We start from the raw sequence: 12,883 nt of genomic DNA, 5'->3' as shown, positions 1-12,883 counted from the left end.
CTCTGGAACATGGTGTGGGTTGTGGAGGAGTTCTTGTTTTTAAAAGGAAACTTCAAAAAAAAAATATTATACCCAGACAAAACTATTATCTGAAAATATACAAATAGGATTCCCCCTCCAACATCCTACTTTGTAGGGTAAAGACTGGAGAAGGGTCAAGGGCATTTGAGACAATGAGAAGGGTATTTTGAAAAGAAAGATGTAGCTGGGAGTGGTGGTGTTTACCTTTAGTCCCAGCACTCGGGAGGGAGAGGGGGAGGGAGAGGGGAAGAAAGGGGGAGGGGAAGAGAGGGAAGGGAAAGAGAGGGGAGGGAAAGAGAGGGGAGGGAAAGAGGGGGAGAGAAAGAGAGGGGAAGGGGAAGAGAGGGGGAGGGAAAGAGAGGGAAGGGAAAGAGAGGGGGAGGGAAAGGGGGGGGAGAGAAAGAGAGGGGGAGAGAGGGGGAGGGAAAGAGATGGGGAGAGAGACAGGTGCCCCAGCATACCATGTGCAGAAAATTACTCATAATTTGGCATTGGAGAAGCACAATGTGTACACGCATGTGCAAGTGTGTGTGTGTGTGTGTGTGTGTGTGTGTGTGTTTGGGGATGCATATGTGAGAAGGATCTTGGGCTCTAGGGCTTTCTGTGCATTGGAGAGCTGGTACTGTTTGATCAACAAGGAGTGTGGCTCTGTAATGATTGTGATTTCTGAAATGACTGTGCCTGCTTTACACACAGGAACCTGGAGTGGACAGGTCTCTTAGGAACGCATGAGAAGAGTCTGTGGGTGAGATGGAGGCAAGGAATGCAGAGATGGAAATGAAGAAAGGGATTCTGGTACATTCTTGAGACTTAGGCAAAACTTGTCTGATTGGTTATACCTAGGAGCATGAGGAAGACAAACCTTGTTTGTAAAAGTTTATTTCCTGTTCTTAAGTGTTTCATCATTTGCTGAGATGGGACTTTCAGTCTCCAGTTCACAGGCCAGTGTAAGCCAGGGCTGTTTCTCCAGAACCGAATGATTTATCAGGACAGAGCTCAGCTTAAGATGTCATTTAGTCTAAGCTCCCACTAACATCAGAACCATCTCAGAAGGTCCTTGAATGGAAGATCATTCCCAACTGAAATTCACCTTCAGTTATAGAGAACTTGACACCTGGCCTTCCCTTACCCAGGAGGTGGTAAGTTCTTTACACCTCGCCTTCTGTCTTACAAAATCATGAGAGTCTTACTCAGGAACTAAAGCTGATGTTTGGGACTCCCCAGGTTTTCAAAGCTGAGCTGTCTCCTATGGGAAATGGTTTCTGGATTCCTTATGAGCTTGGTCATACTCCTCGAATATGTTTGAAATACAAGTGTCAGACAGTGGTGGCCCACCCCTTTAATCCCAGCACTTGAGAGGCAAAAACAGTTAGATCTTTGTTAGTTCAAGGCCAGCCTGGTCTATAGATCATTTTCCAGGATAGCCAGGGCTACACAGAGAAACCCTGTCTCAAAATACAAAACAAACAAAACAAAACAAGTGTCCTTCATAAGACCCTTACCAACAGTCCATTATAATACTGCAAATGAGGTCTGGCCAGAGTAACCATGGTTTCTATTGATATTTTGAACAGTGTATCCTAAGGTGCTTTGTTTCTTAGCAGTTAGATGGTACAGTCTCTGTGCACCAAACCCCAGACATCTTTTTTTTTTTTTTTAATCCTTTAGTCCTGTTCAGATCAACTGACTTTTAGAATCTGCGAGCACATTTTTATATATGTGACTTTTAGTTCATGAACACCAGCTAAGCAAGTTTACCAAGACTCAAGATAATCATGGCAACCCTATTATGTCAAACTCGAATGCATCTGTATTCCCTTCTTGTCTGACCTTTTCCTGCTGGTAGAGTAGTCCAGCTGATGCACTCTGCTGCAGCCACTGGATGTGGGCCCAGAGTCCACTGCCCTCAGCCTCAGCTCTTGCTGTCAAGATCCTGCTGTGTCACTCTCCGCTGACTTGGACATATTTTAGGTTTGTCATTTCAGTCTCACTGTTTGTTTTTATACCAAGCATACGATTTCCTCTGTGTTGTGTTCAGATGAGGAAACCTTCATCCCCCTAAATTCATATCTCACAATGGGGGGGGGTGGTGGAGGGAGAGGAAAAGACAAAGAGAGACAGACAGACAGATAGAGACAGACACAGAGACACAGAGGGACACAGATACAGACAGAGACACAGAGACAGAGTAAGAATCTACTTATTATAGGCCCTATTGGTTTCATAATGGTTCAAGCCCTGGCCAAATGATAATGTGAGACGGATAAATAATCTTTGCAAGCCCTGTTGGGCGGTGGACACCTGGTATTACCCTCTAACGGTGTTCCTGACTTGAACTGGTGGTCTTTCATTACTTAAGATAACTTCCTTCTCGGCCCTTGCTTTAACTTTTTATGGCATTAGGAGTTGAAGAACAAATCTTATTCCCTGTCCTTGCACAAGAGTCATTGCCTTAGAAGTGTCCAGCCTTTGTGACTTCTCTTTAGACTATTGCTTCTTCACACAGGATTTTTCCGGCAGACTCTGATGCTCATGGATTCAGAGGTGAGTTCAAGGGTGTCACAGGGCCAGAATTGCCAAATTTCATGGTAGAATGAGGCCTGAGAGATCACTTGGCACAATCCTCTGCTTTGCCAATGACGACATGAGGCCTGAGACTGCTAGGGTGCACATTTCCTCATCACGTGAGCACCCCTCATGTCGGAGGAGCTGTGTGGAAGTCACCATTCCACAGAGCAGCCAGGAGGCATTCAGAAAACCGGTCCCACCTCTCCCAAGATCAGGGAAACCACTGGCCTTTTTGTAAAGTGGATTATTTTTAACCACATTTCTTTGGCTTCCTCTGACTCACTGGCTCCTCCAAGACCCCTCTGTTTCCTTTAAGGAGCAGGATTTCCCAAGCAAACACAACCATGTTGTTTGTCTCTCAACAGCTCTGCTGTGCCGGGACCGAGGGCTGCACGCGTGATGAGCCCAGGGACTCCTGTGCCAAGCTTCTGATATATAGTGTGGGGACTTCAGGGCATCCGAGTTGTAACAAGAACAAGATGAGCTTGTGGCCTCGGGCTCCTAACCTGCTCCTCAACCCACACTTCAAAGAAAGTTATTACACAAGAGTTAGACTAAATCAAACCAAACTGCAATGTTTGCGCACTGAGGTCCATTTTCAGATCTCCGTGTATCTCACCACGAGTCCCTCAGAAACCCAGTCAGGAACAAAACAAAACGACCCAATGATAATTTAGTTGTAAGTCTTTAAAAAATGAGCCTGACTGATTTATTTTGAAATTTCAGTTAAGCACAATGTCAAGAAAATCTCTGTGGCTATCTGTCATTTTTTTCTCCTCTTAGCATAAGTCCAAGCAGGCAGAATAAAATTAGAAACCCGCTGCTCATAGGCTCCTCAGTTCCTGTTGTAGGCTTGATTTCACTACTAGTGTATCAGAGATGTTTTGGTGATAATCTTCTGTCAGAATCCTCGTCACAGTAAGGACGGCCTTTATTATGCCATCGGCTCATTTTATTAGCCTTGTTATCCAGCTCCAGGAAGGCACACACTAGATCATCCAAAAGACATATATTTCACTGTGGCTAGACCTCCTACTCTCATTTTTTTCCCTTACGTACAATCTGAAAAGCATGAAAAAAATCAGGTTTTCCTTTTGTAGCTTTGAATAGGGGAAGGTTCAGGTTTTTGAATTGCAAAAGAAATAGAGCTTATATTCACTATCTACTATTGTGTTTTAAATTTTTTTATATTTATGTGTGCGTGTGTGCATGCATATGTGTGTGATTGCAAATGGTATAGCACGTTGTTTCCTTCTATCATGTGAGCCCCGAGGATGGAACCCAGGCTTGGTGACCACCATATTTATCCACAGAGCCACCTCTTTGGCCCCTGTTAAGTATATTAAGTATAGACAACTTTGTGTGGTAGATGTGGCAACTTCTCATGCTCTAATAATTGAAACCTTAAAACCTGTCCCCTGGGTCATCTCACATATATCTCTTGTGTTTCAGAAAATCTAGTTTCAACTATGAGTCATTATGGTCTCATGATCATCTAGGGTCAGTTCTAGGAGAGACCACCAAGTTGTGTGAAGAAGGATGCTGGGACTCTGAGGACAAGTGGTTTTATCTCACATCTTCTCAGGGAACTGCTCCCTCTATCTACCTTCTGACTGCAGGAGGTTTATCAGCTGGCCTTCCCTGTGGCCTCCTCAGCCTCTGCAGGAGATGCTCAGAACACCATAGCCATCATGCTAAGGGGGGCCTCGTTCTGTGCCAGGGGTTTAAGGGACAGTAGTATCTTGAAATTGTTTGTGTATATATACCCATTTAGGTGTATGTTGGAGGATAGACCATAGATCTGTAGAGAGGAAAGGGCAAGTGAGCCAGATTGGGTAGAGAAGTAAGGGTGGATTTGAACCTAAAATGTGCTCAATAGAACATCTGTCCTATATTAGGTACTTTATACTATGTTTGATCTCATGTACTCTTCAGAGCAAGCTAAGAACATGGAGCATATGATGCTCCATGTCACGGGTGGAAACATTCAGAGACCACGTGCCTTGTATAGAGTTAAGAAATTAAAGCCCATGTCATTTGGCCTCAAAACTGTTGCTCTCCCTTGCTATCCAGTAGCTGTAGCACAAATAGTAATGTTAGAGGAGCGGGCATAACACATGACACACGGAGAACAGAGGGGCTGAAGTGAACAAGGAGCAGGCCTTGTATGGTAATAGTAAGACTAGTGCCTCTTGGGCAAGGCTTTTGGAGGGACTTCCATACACGAGTCGCAGTGCCAGAGTCTATTGCATGTAATACTGACGTGATCCTATGACTGGGAGCCATTGTTATAGTGGGTTTGCTGGGGGAAGCTTGAGGTCTAAGTAATCTGTCCAGCCCCCACAGACAATGGGGGAGCTGAATCGGCATGAGTTGAAAATCAGATTTTATCTGTTTGACTACAAAGACCGCACTCAAGTCACACTAGAACATCAGAGTACAAATATCTCCAAGGATTGCAGTCTGAAGAGGACAGATACACAGACAATAACGAAAATGTGTTTGTGATGAAGGCATGCCCAGGAAAGGTAGTACCAGAGAGACTGAATGCCTAACTCAGACGGAACAGAACGTCAGTGACTATTGGGAGCCAAGTCCTAGCAGAAAGCGGCTATCATCTTTGGAGCCATCTCAGGCCATATACCCTGACAAGAGATTTGTTTTTCAACAGCCCACAACAGCTGAGCACACTCTGATAAACATCTTGCTTTTCTTACATATCTTGTTTTGTTGTTTAATGCCCCAGCTGCAAGGCACACATGGTAAAGCTCCTTCATCTGTGTTCCCCTGCTTGTCCATGGCTGCAAGGCACGTAGTAAATCGTATAAATACCCAGGATTTCCTTTCAATAAAGGGGACTTGATCAGACCCTCTGTCTTGTCTCCATTCTTCTTGTCTCTTGCCCCTCCATCCCCACTCTCTCTCTTGCTAGACCCTGTTGACTGACCCGTGGACCGGAGCAGCAGCACAGGCTGGGACATCTTGTTCCCCAAACGTGGGGTAGCGTGGAGCAGTGCGGACCGGGACAAGTGACATCTGGGGACAATGTCCCAAGGCAAATAGTATTTCAATTAAAGGTTAATCGACCTTATTTTTTTTTTTTTTCAGAACTGGGACTCAAGCCTTAATTTGCACACGCCAGGCAAATGTTTGGCTGCTGAGCTACATCCCCAGACCTTGTGTTTTTGTTTTTGTTTGTTTGTTTTCCAGACAGGTTCTTACTGGTAGTCCAAGAGTGCCTTGAATTTAATATGTATCCCTGGCTGGCCTGGAGTTTGTGATCAAAAGCCTCAGCCTCCTAAGTGCTGGAATTACAGGTATGCTCCTCCATTGCCATCACTGGGAAAACTGATTTTGACTTAGGGTTTCTTGTATATATTCTACTTTTTTACAAGTGGACATGCTGAAGCTGATGGTTCCAAATGGTGACTTCGGTGGACGTTTCTTGCTTTTTCTTTCTTACACATACCTGGGTGTTCACACTGTTTACACAGACATTGTACAACTGCTCTTTTAATCTTAAAAAGCCAACACACAGGCCAGTGAGATGTTTCAGCTGGCAAAGGCTCTTGACACCAAGACTTATGACTTGATCCCTAAACCCTTCATGGTAGAAGGAGAGAACTGACTCCACAGAGTTATCCTCTGACCTATAAACAGGCCCCCACACTGGATAAATAAATGTAAAAAAGAACCAAACAAACCCTTTTTAAAAAGTCAACAACGACTGTGATTTGTAGAAAACACTTCCTGCTTACATGCGCTTGCTGCCTGTGTAAGAGCTTCTGTTTCTAGGAAAGACTGACCTTCCTTAGGTGGCAGCAGCAAGCTCTGTTGAGGAAGCCAAGCTTATTTCATCCTGTCACTCTTCCCCAGGGCTATGCTCAGGCACTTCCCATACTTAGAAGTTTTTGATTTTTATAAAACCCACTTTTAATATAATATTGTTTATTTTACAATATAATTAATAATTTATTATAATGTATGATATATTATGTAATTAAATTTGATTCAGTTTTAAGTGTGTAGCTGATTCGTTTTGACAAATGTAACCAGTTGTGTAATCACCATTACAGTCAAGTTACAGACTGTGGTCAAAGCCTGAAGAAGCTCCCTGTGCCTTTTGGCAGTTACTGGAATCAGGCGTAGTAGTGAGTGTCATGGTTAGCAGCTGGCAAGTGAGTTAGAAGGCTGGACAGAGTGCGGCCAATCCAAGGACCTAACACCTGTGGAGCCTTATCTAAGGACTGGTTCATTGATTTAGTCAGACCTCCTGTCGACTCCGTAGAGTCTTCTATTCTGTAGAAGAGAAAGCTGCACCCAGGGGATGTCAACAGCTAGCCCCATGCTAGATTCCATCCAACTTGTGTTTCCCACACCACTGCTCTCTACAGCTAAGATCGCGAGAAAAGATATAGAGAAACACAGAAGGCAAGTATGCAAGACTGGGCGGTGTAGGATTCTAGTTATTTGAAGTCCTAAAAGAGTAAAGCCAATGGCCAGTGGCTCCCCACCATGAGTGGGAAAGGAGTCCACTCTACAGGTTTTTCCCCCCAGTCATGGTTATGGGATATTGACCAGAATGGTAATTGCTCAGCTGTATGCATTTGCCAAGATGTATAAAACTATATACTTAACGTTAAGTATTAGATGCAAATTATAGTTCAGTAATGCCATTTTAAAAGTATTGTAAGAAAACAATGTGGAAAGACATGGGAAATCTCTTTGTTCAAAACTCAAGACAGAAATGGTGAGGTGGCTTGGTGGGCCAAAGAACTTGCTGAGCGTGATCACCAGAACTCACGTGAAAGGCAGGAGCTACCTCTTCAAGGTTGTGCCTTGCCTTCTGCACACACACACACACACACACACACACACGCACAAACGATACATAACATCATTATCACATTCAGAAATATAGCTACTGTAGCTGGGAATAGACTGCAGGAATATTTTTATGTAACTTGGTGCCGAGAAAATTTTAAATCTGGCAAAAGATGCATTAGGTGTCCACTGTGACTTGGAAATTAAACCAGTAAACTCAATTTTCTTGCGGCAAATGAACAATTCAATATACACGCTTCTAAATCTATTGCAAATGACTGCTGACTGAGGATCTGATTAAGCATGGTCCGGAAAGAGCTTGCAACTAGGAGTGTTTACTAACATTTCAATTTCTATGGCTCATTTATTAGACTCAGAATAAAAAGGTGAGAGGGCTGTTTGGGATTGTCTTTAACCTTGATGATATTTCCACTGAAGCAGCATAATGGCTCTTAATTGCTTAAGTGAAGAGAGCGTGTTGACGTGTCCTTCTTTGGGCTAAGAGCTTCTAGCCTAGACTATTATGCTAATTCAAGCATTATATACACCTAAGTATTTATGAGGCTGACACCGGTGATGTTGCAGGTAAAGGACTGTGAAATGGTCTGTAAACAGAGAGAATTGATTTGAGGCCCAAAAGCAGTGCTGGTAAAAGTCACAGCCATTGAACAGCCAACTCTACAATTTCTATCCAGATTGTCAACCTAGGTCAGACAGTATCAGCAGGCTGTCATTAGAGATCAGATGGGTGGCTTAATAATATGTAAACCAACCCACAGGAACTCTCACAGTGGCAGTCTAGTCCTATCTGGTGTGGCTGTGTGCATGAGCCTACTTGAACATGAACTTTCATTCTGGAAGCTTCACAGTGCTAAAGTCAGTGGACGTTAATGTGTTGGTGCCTGTCAAAAGAATGGCTTTTATCTGGTCAAGTTTGACAGCAGTGTGACTTATCCAGGGACTGTGCAGCATCAGGAGACATGGGGAAGCAGACATCAGAAACCTTTCATGGGATGAAGAAAGGGTGGCCAGCTGATGGTGGTGCCTGATGGTCTGCCTCATCAGCTTTATTTAGGTGTTACGTCTCTTCCCACATTAGAACTGTACAAGCCAGCCTCAAGATAACTGTGTGAAAGACAAGGTCATCGTTTTTACTGAGATTGTTACAGGCTTTGTTAATGTAGCTTTCAAAGACGGTGTCAGGATGGCTTGGCTCTGTCTTTGCTTTAAAGTGGAATTATCTATTTGTTTAACTGACTTTGGATGATGGGATGGGGCATTCCTTCCCATCCTAGTTTACAGGCAGAAGGAAAAAGGGTCATGGTTCTCTTCTCCTGCTGGAACAGAACAAAGCAGAAATGTGTGATGTCAGTAGGACAAGCTGCTTGGAGGCCAGGAGGCACCTTGGGGTAAGTGTGCCACCTCCTATGCCCTGTTTTCCTCACTGAGTGTCGGCCCTACAGGATTATTGTGGGGATGGACTGTGGGAAATGCTCAGGAAAGTGGCCAGCACCTAAGCACACGCTGGATGGTCGATATGGCGGGCACATATTTGGCCTCATACATTTTTAAACAAATGTGCCTGAAGTACACTTTGGGATTCATGGAAGTTATTCTGATTCTAGGAAATCTGTTAAATATGTTTGGTATTTTAAAAAGAAAACAAAAGAACAGAGCAGAACATAGCACATGCTTGTAAGCTCAGCACTCCCGAGGGAAGGGCAGGGGAAATCAACTTTGAGGTCAACTTGTGCTACACAGCAAAAAATCTGTCTCAAACAAACAAACAAACAAACAAAGGCAAACACAATCAACTCCTTTCCATCTTTCTTTCTCTCTGCTGGTGGGCTCAGGGGTACCTAGAGTACATCATTGTCTCCTTTTGTTTTGACGCTGTGCCTCCATACTTTCTGAAGAGCGACAGGAGCATCATGGGTACATTTATCCAAATTAGCTAAACTCTGTAAACACTCAAGGACAACTTGTAGGAATCGGGTCTGGCCTTCCATCACGTGGGTGCAGCCCATCAGGCTTGGTATCAAGCTGTGCCATCTTGCTGGCTTATAGGTTGGCTAAATTCTTCAACCTCACCTTGGATGGGAACCTCTGGATGTTTTTCCTTTTGTTCAAGTAGCATTTATGCCCCTGTGTTGTCATTCTTGTCCAGGCTGTTAGAAATGAGCTCCTGTATTGCTCAGCTGTTATGATTTAAGCATCTTTCTCTCAGTAGACACTTGGTCTAAATAATGACATTTATAGTGACACATTATGGAGCCAGGACAACATTTAACTGTCAGGTGTCTTTTTGCTGCCCATTTAACAATTTTCCTCTATTATGTACATTAATAAAAAGGTTTTGCCCTAATTTTAATCAGCTCAAGGGGTCAATGGTATTGCATTGTCTAAAAGTATAGCACATGTGACCACATTTAGTATGACATAATCTATAGTTACAAAAAGTTCTGTTTCACAATCCTGATACACTATAAATGTCTGTTTTAGGAATGCTTAATTAATTGTGTTCACATGGCCTGCCTTGGTTCTAAGCAGAAGAGGATTCCCAATTTCTTCAACTTCCAGTTTGAAGTCAAGGTTTCTTTGAGTCTTTGAACACACAGGTTTGTGTCAGAGATGATCTTCTTAGCCATGTTTAGGTAGAAAAGCCAGTTGTAGGACCCAGACCAGCTTTAGGATTATTTTCTTTCAATCCTTCCAGTGGCAAGGCTGTTTTAACTAATTCTGAGCAGTAGTACCAAGATTATTCATAAGGTATCTAAGGGGGTTCACAGCCTCTGAATAATCCGTTCAGACCCACAGTATAGAGATCATAGCCTCTTGAACTCTTAAAGAGTCAAAAAATAAACAGCTTAAAGTGGTTCTGGGTCCACTAGGGCCACAGAGGCAAGCCTTTATAATCTATTAGGGGTGACAAATAGATTTCAGTGCATGTATCAATTCTAGTAAGTTACTGGGAGTTGCTGGGAGCAAGGCACTCCAGGACTCTGGAGGCCCTGTGTAGGACTAGCCGAGAAACTGCTGGGATCCATTAGCAATGCCTGATGTGGTGAAGTAGTGGAATATAGGAACATTTCACTAGGGAGTATCACCTCAAGTTAGTACGCTGTATGGCCCTCCCTGGCACTCATTTTTCTCAGTTGAAATAACTTTTAAGTTTAGTAAAGTTGGGCCAGTCTAGATCATTACATCCTGGGGTCTGTCTGTATTCCTGGGTCTCGCTCTGTCTCTTTGTCTGTCTCTGACTGTTTATCTTCCTCTGTTTCTCTCTGTCCCCATCTCTTTGTTTTCTGTCTTTCTCCCCCTTTGCTCCCCCTCTCTTCCCCTTATCCCTCCCTTCTTTCCACTCTCCTTTCTCCTAGAAAAATAGAGAAGAGAATATTACTGAGAATATTAGAATATATACTATTCTCGGTAATATATTCTAATATATTACACACACACAAATATATATATAAACTTTTACTTCCTTGAACAAATATACTGAGTACTTGTTAGGTCCTAGGCACTTGCCAGGTGTATATGAAGAATAGGCACAGGCATATTATTTTCTCAAAATACCTTCACTAAATAACTTAAAATATAGAACTTTACTAAACTCTATAGCAGCTATCTGTGCCCAACAAATACAAATTTTTCTTGTATACCGGACTTGGTTAATGTGTTGGGTTCACAGCATCTCTTCATGCCTTTGCCAAGAGGGAATGTAAGAAATATTCAACTTGGAAGTTGAGAGACCCAGACTCTGGTCCAGGTTACATTACTAACAAGTTCAAGCGCTAGACTCTGGTACTCTACCTCACTCTCCCATCCCTGAAGGCGACACTGGTCCCTACTTCCCCTGACTATAATGTGTCCGGTCATATGGTACTTAGAATAAAAAAATAATGCAGGCCATTGCTTAGTATAGTACTTGAAGTCCTGTTTAAAATTAAATAAAGGAGAAATAGGAACTGAGACATATTATATTTTCAAATATTAAAATGTTGAGGTTTGTGGGGAAAAGACAAGAATTTGGCCCATCTGGATATATGAAGAATGAAACAAGTCTGAGTTCTGACGTGGCCTCAGGCACTTAGAATTCTTTAGAAAGACACTGCAATCAATCGCTGTAAACACCGATTTCCTTATCTTCTCATTGCAGGAGATAATAGTATCGTCTCAAAGGGCTGCATGCTGGAAAATATGACACATGACAAACTTATAAAACTTGCTAGAATAGAATGTAATTTCAATATACTAGCTACTGTGACATTGCTTGATGATATTTAAAAAAATACTTATTTGTATTTTTTTACAGGTATGAGTGTTTGCCTACATGTATACACATGCACTGTGTGCATGCCTGATACCTACAGAGGCCAAAAGAGGGCATTCAATCTCCTGGAACTGGAGTTACAGGTTGTTGTGAACTGTCATGAGGGTGCTAAGAACTGGTCCAGGTCCTCTGCAGGGCAGCAAGCATTCCTAACCCCTGGACCATCTCTCCAGCCTCACCTTGCTGTTTGTCTATGCACAGGAATATGGTGATGTTTTGTATTATTTTGTCAATATAATTTCTCACACTTGTTAATGATTACCAAGTGCTATGATATAGCACCACAATGCCTTATGCAACACTTTAGGGAATCCTGATATGATCTTTAAATCAGTCTTTTGGGGAATCCTGATATGATCTTTAAATCAGTCTTTAGATTTAATTCTCACTCACACCTAGAAAGATGGATATAAAAGCCACAGAGAAGGCCTTGGGGACCTAGCTAGAGAAGTTAGTCTGTTGTCATGGTTACAAGACTAAGACACAGCTAGTCCCAGAATAGGATTGGAGTGCACAGCTCCGAGTTCAAATTCCATCATGAATAAGGTAATGTGTACACTATAGTACCGTTGTCTTATCCTGTATGCTCTATTGACACTTAAATGTGTACTCTCTGTGCAGTACTAGGGATCAAATCTAGGGCCTCAGAGAACCCAGCCTTTCACTTAGCTACATATCAATGCATATCACTACATATCAATATATATATACATATATATATAATGCATATCAATACATATCACTACATATAAATATATATCAATACATATTACTACATATCACTACATATCAATGCATATCACTACATATCAATATATATACATATATATAATGCATATCAATACATATCACTACATATAAATATATATTAATACATATTACTACATATCACTACATATCAACGCATATCAATACATATCAATGCCCGCCTCCACCCCTTTCTTTCACCTTTTATGTCAACACAGGTCTTAAAGTTCTCCAGTGTCCTTGAACTTGCAATCCTTCTGAGTAGTGGGAATGCAGTCCTGAGCCAGCAGGCCTGGCTTGTATACTTTTGAATGCTTCCTGTGCTAGTGGCTGTTCCCGCTCAAAGAAAAGGAAAGCATGTGGTTAAAAATAAAGAAAACAATCTCAGAC

General features: G+C 42.5%; 1 long non-coding RNA gene across 1 annotated transcript in view; it reads left to right on the top strand.

Moving 5' to 3' along the window:
• The first annotated feature begins 1,820 nt into the window (after positions 1-1,820).
• Positions 1,821-12,883, top strand: part of LOC143442406 (uncharacterized) — an 11,566-nt gene continuing 503 nt past the window's right edge. Inside the window, exons 1-5 of the long non-coding RNA XR_013110572.1 lie at positions 1,821-1,992; positions 2,528-2,565; positions 5,698-5,906; positions 8,709-8,822; positions 9,916-10,031. This is a non-coding gene — a long non-coding RNA (uncharacterized LOC143442406). The remainder of the gene's footprint in view (positions 1,993-2,527; positions 2,566-5,697; positions 5,907-8,708; positions 8,823-9,915; positions 10,032-12,883) is intronic.

Source organism: Arvicanthis niloticus, chromosome 5 (genome assembly GCF_011762505.2).
Source record: "Arvicanthis niloticus isolate mArvNil1 chromosome 5, mArvNil1.pat.X, whole genome shotgun sequence".
Taxonomy (NCBI): domain Eukaryota; kingdom Metazoa; phylum Chordata; class Mammalia; order Rodentia; family Muridae; genus Arvicanthis; species Arvicanthis niloticus.
Note: the sequence above shows the minus strand (reverse complement) of the source record. Positions and strands in the feature narration are given on the sequence as shown.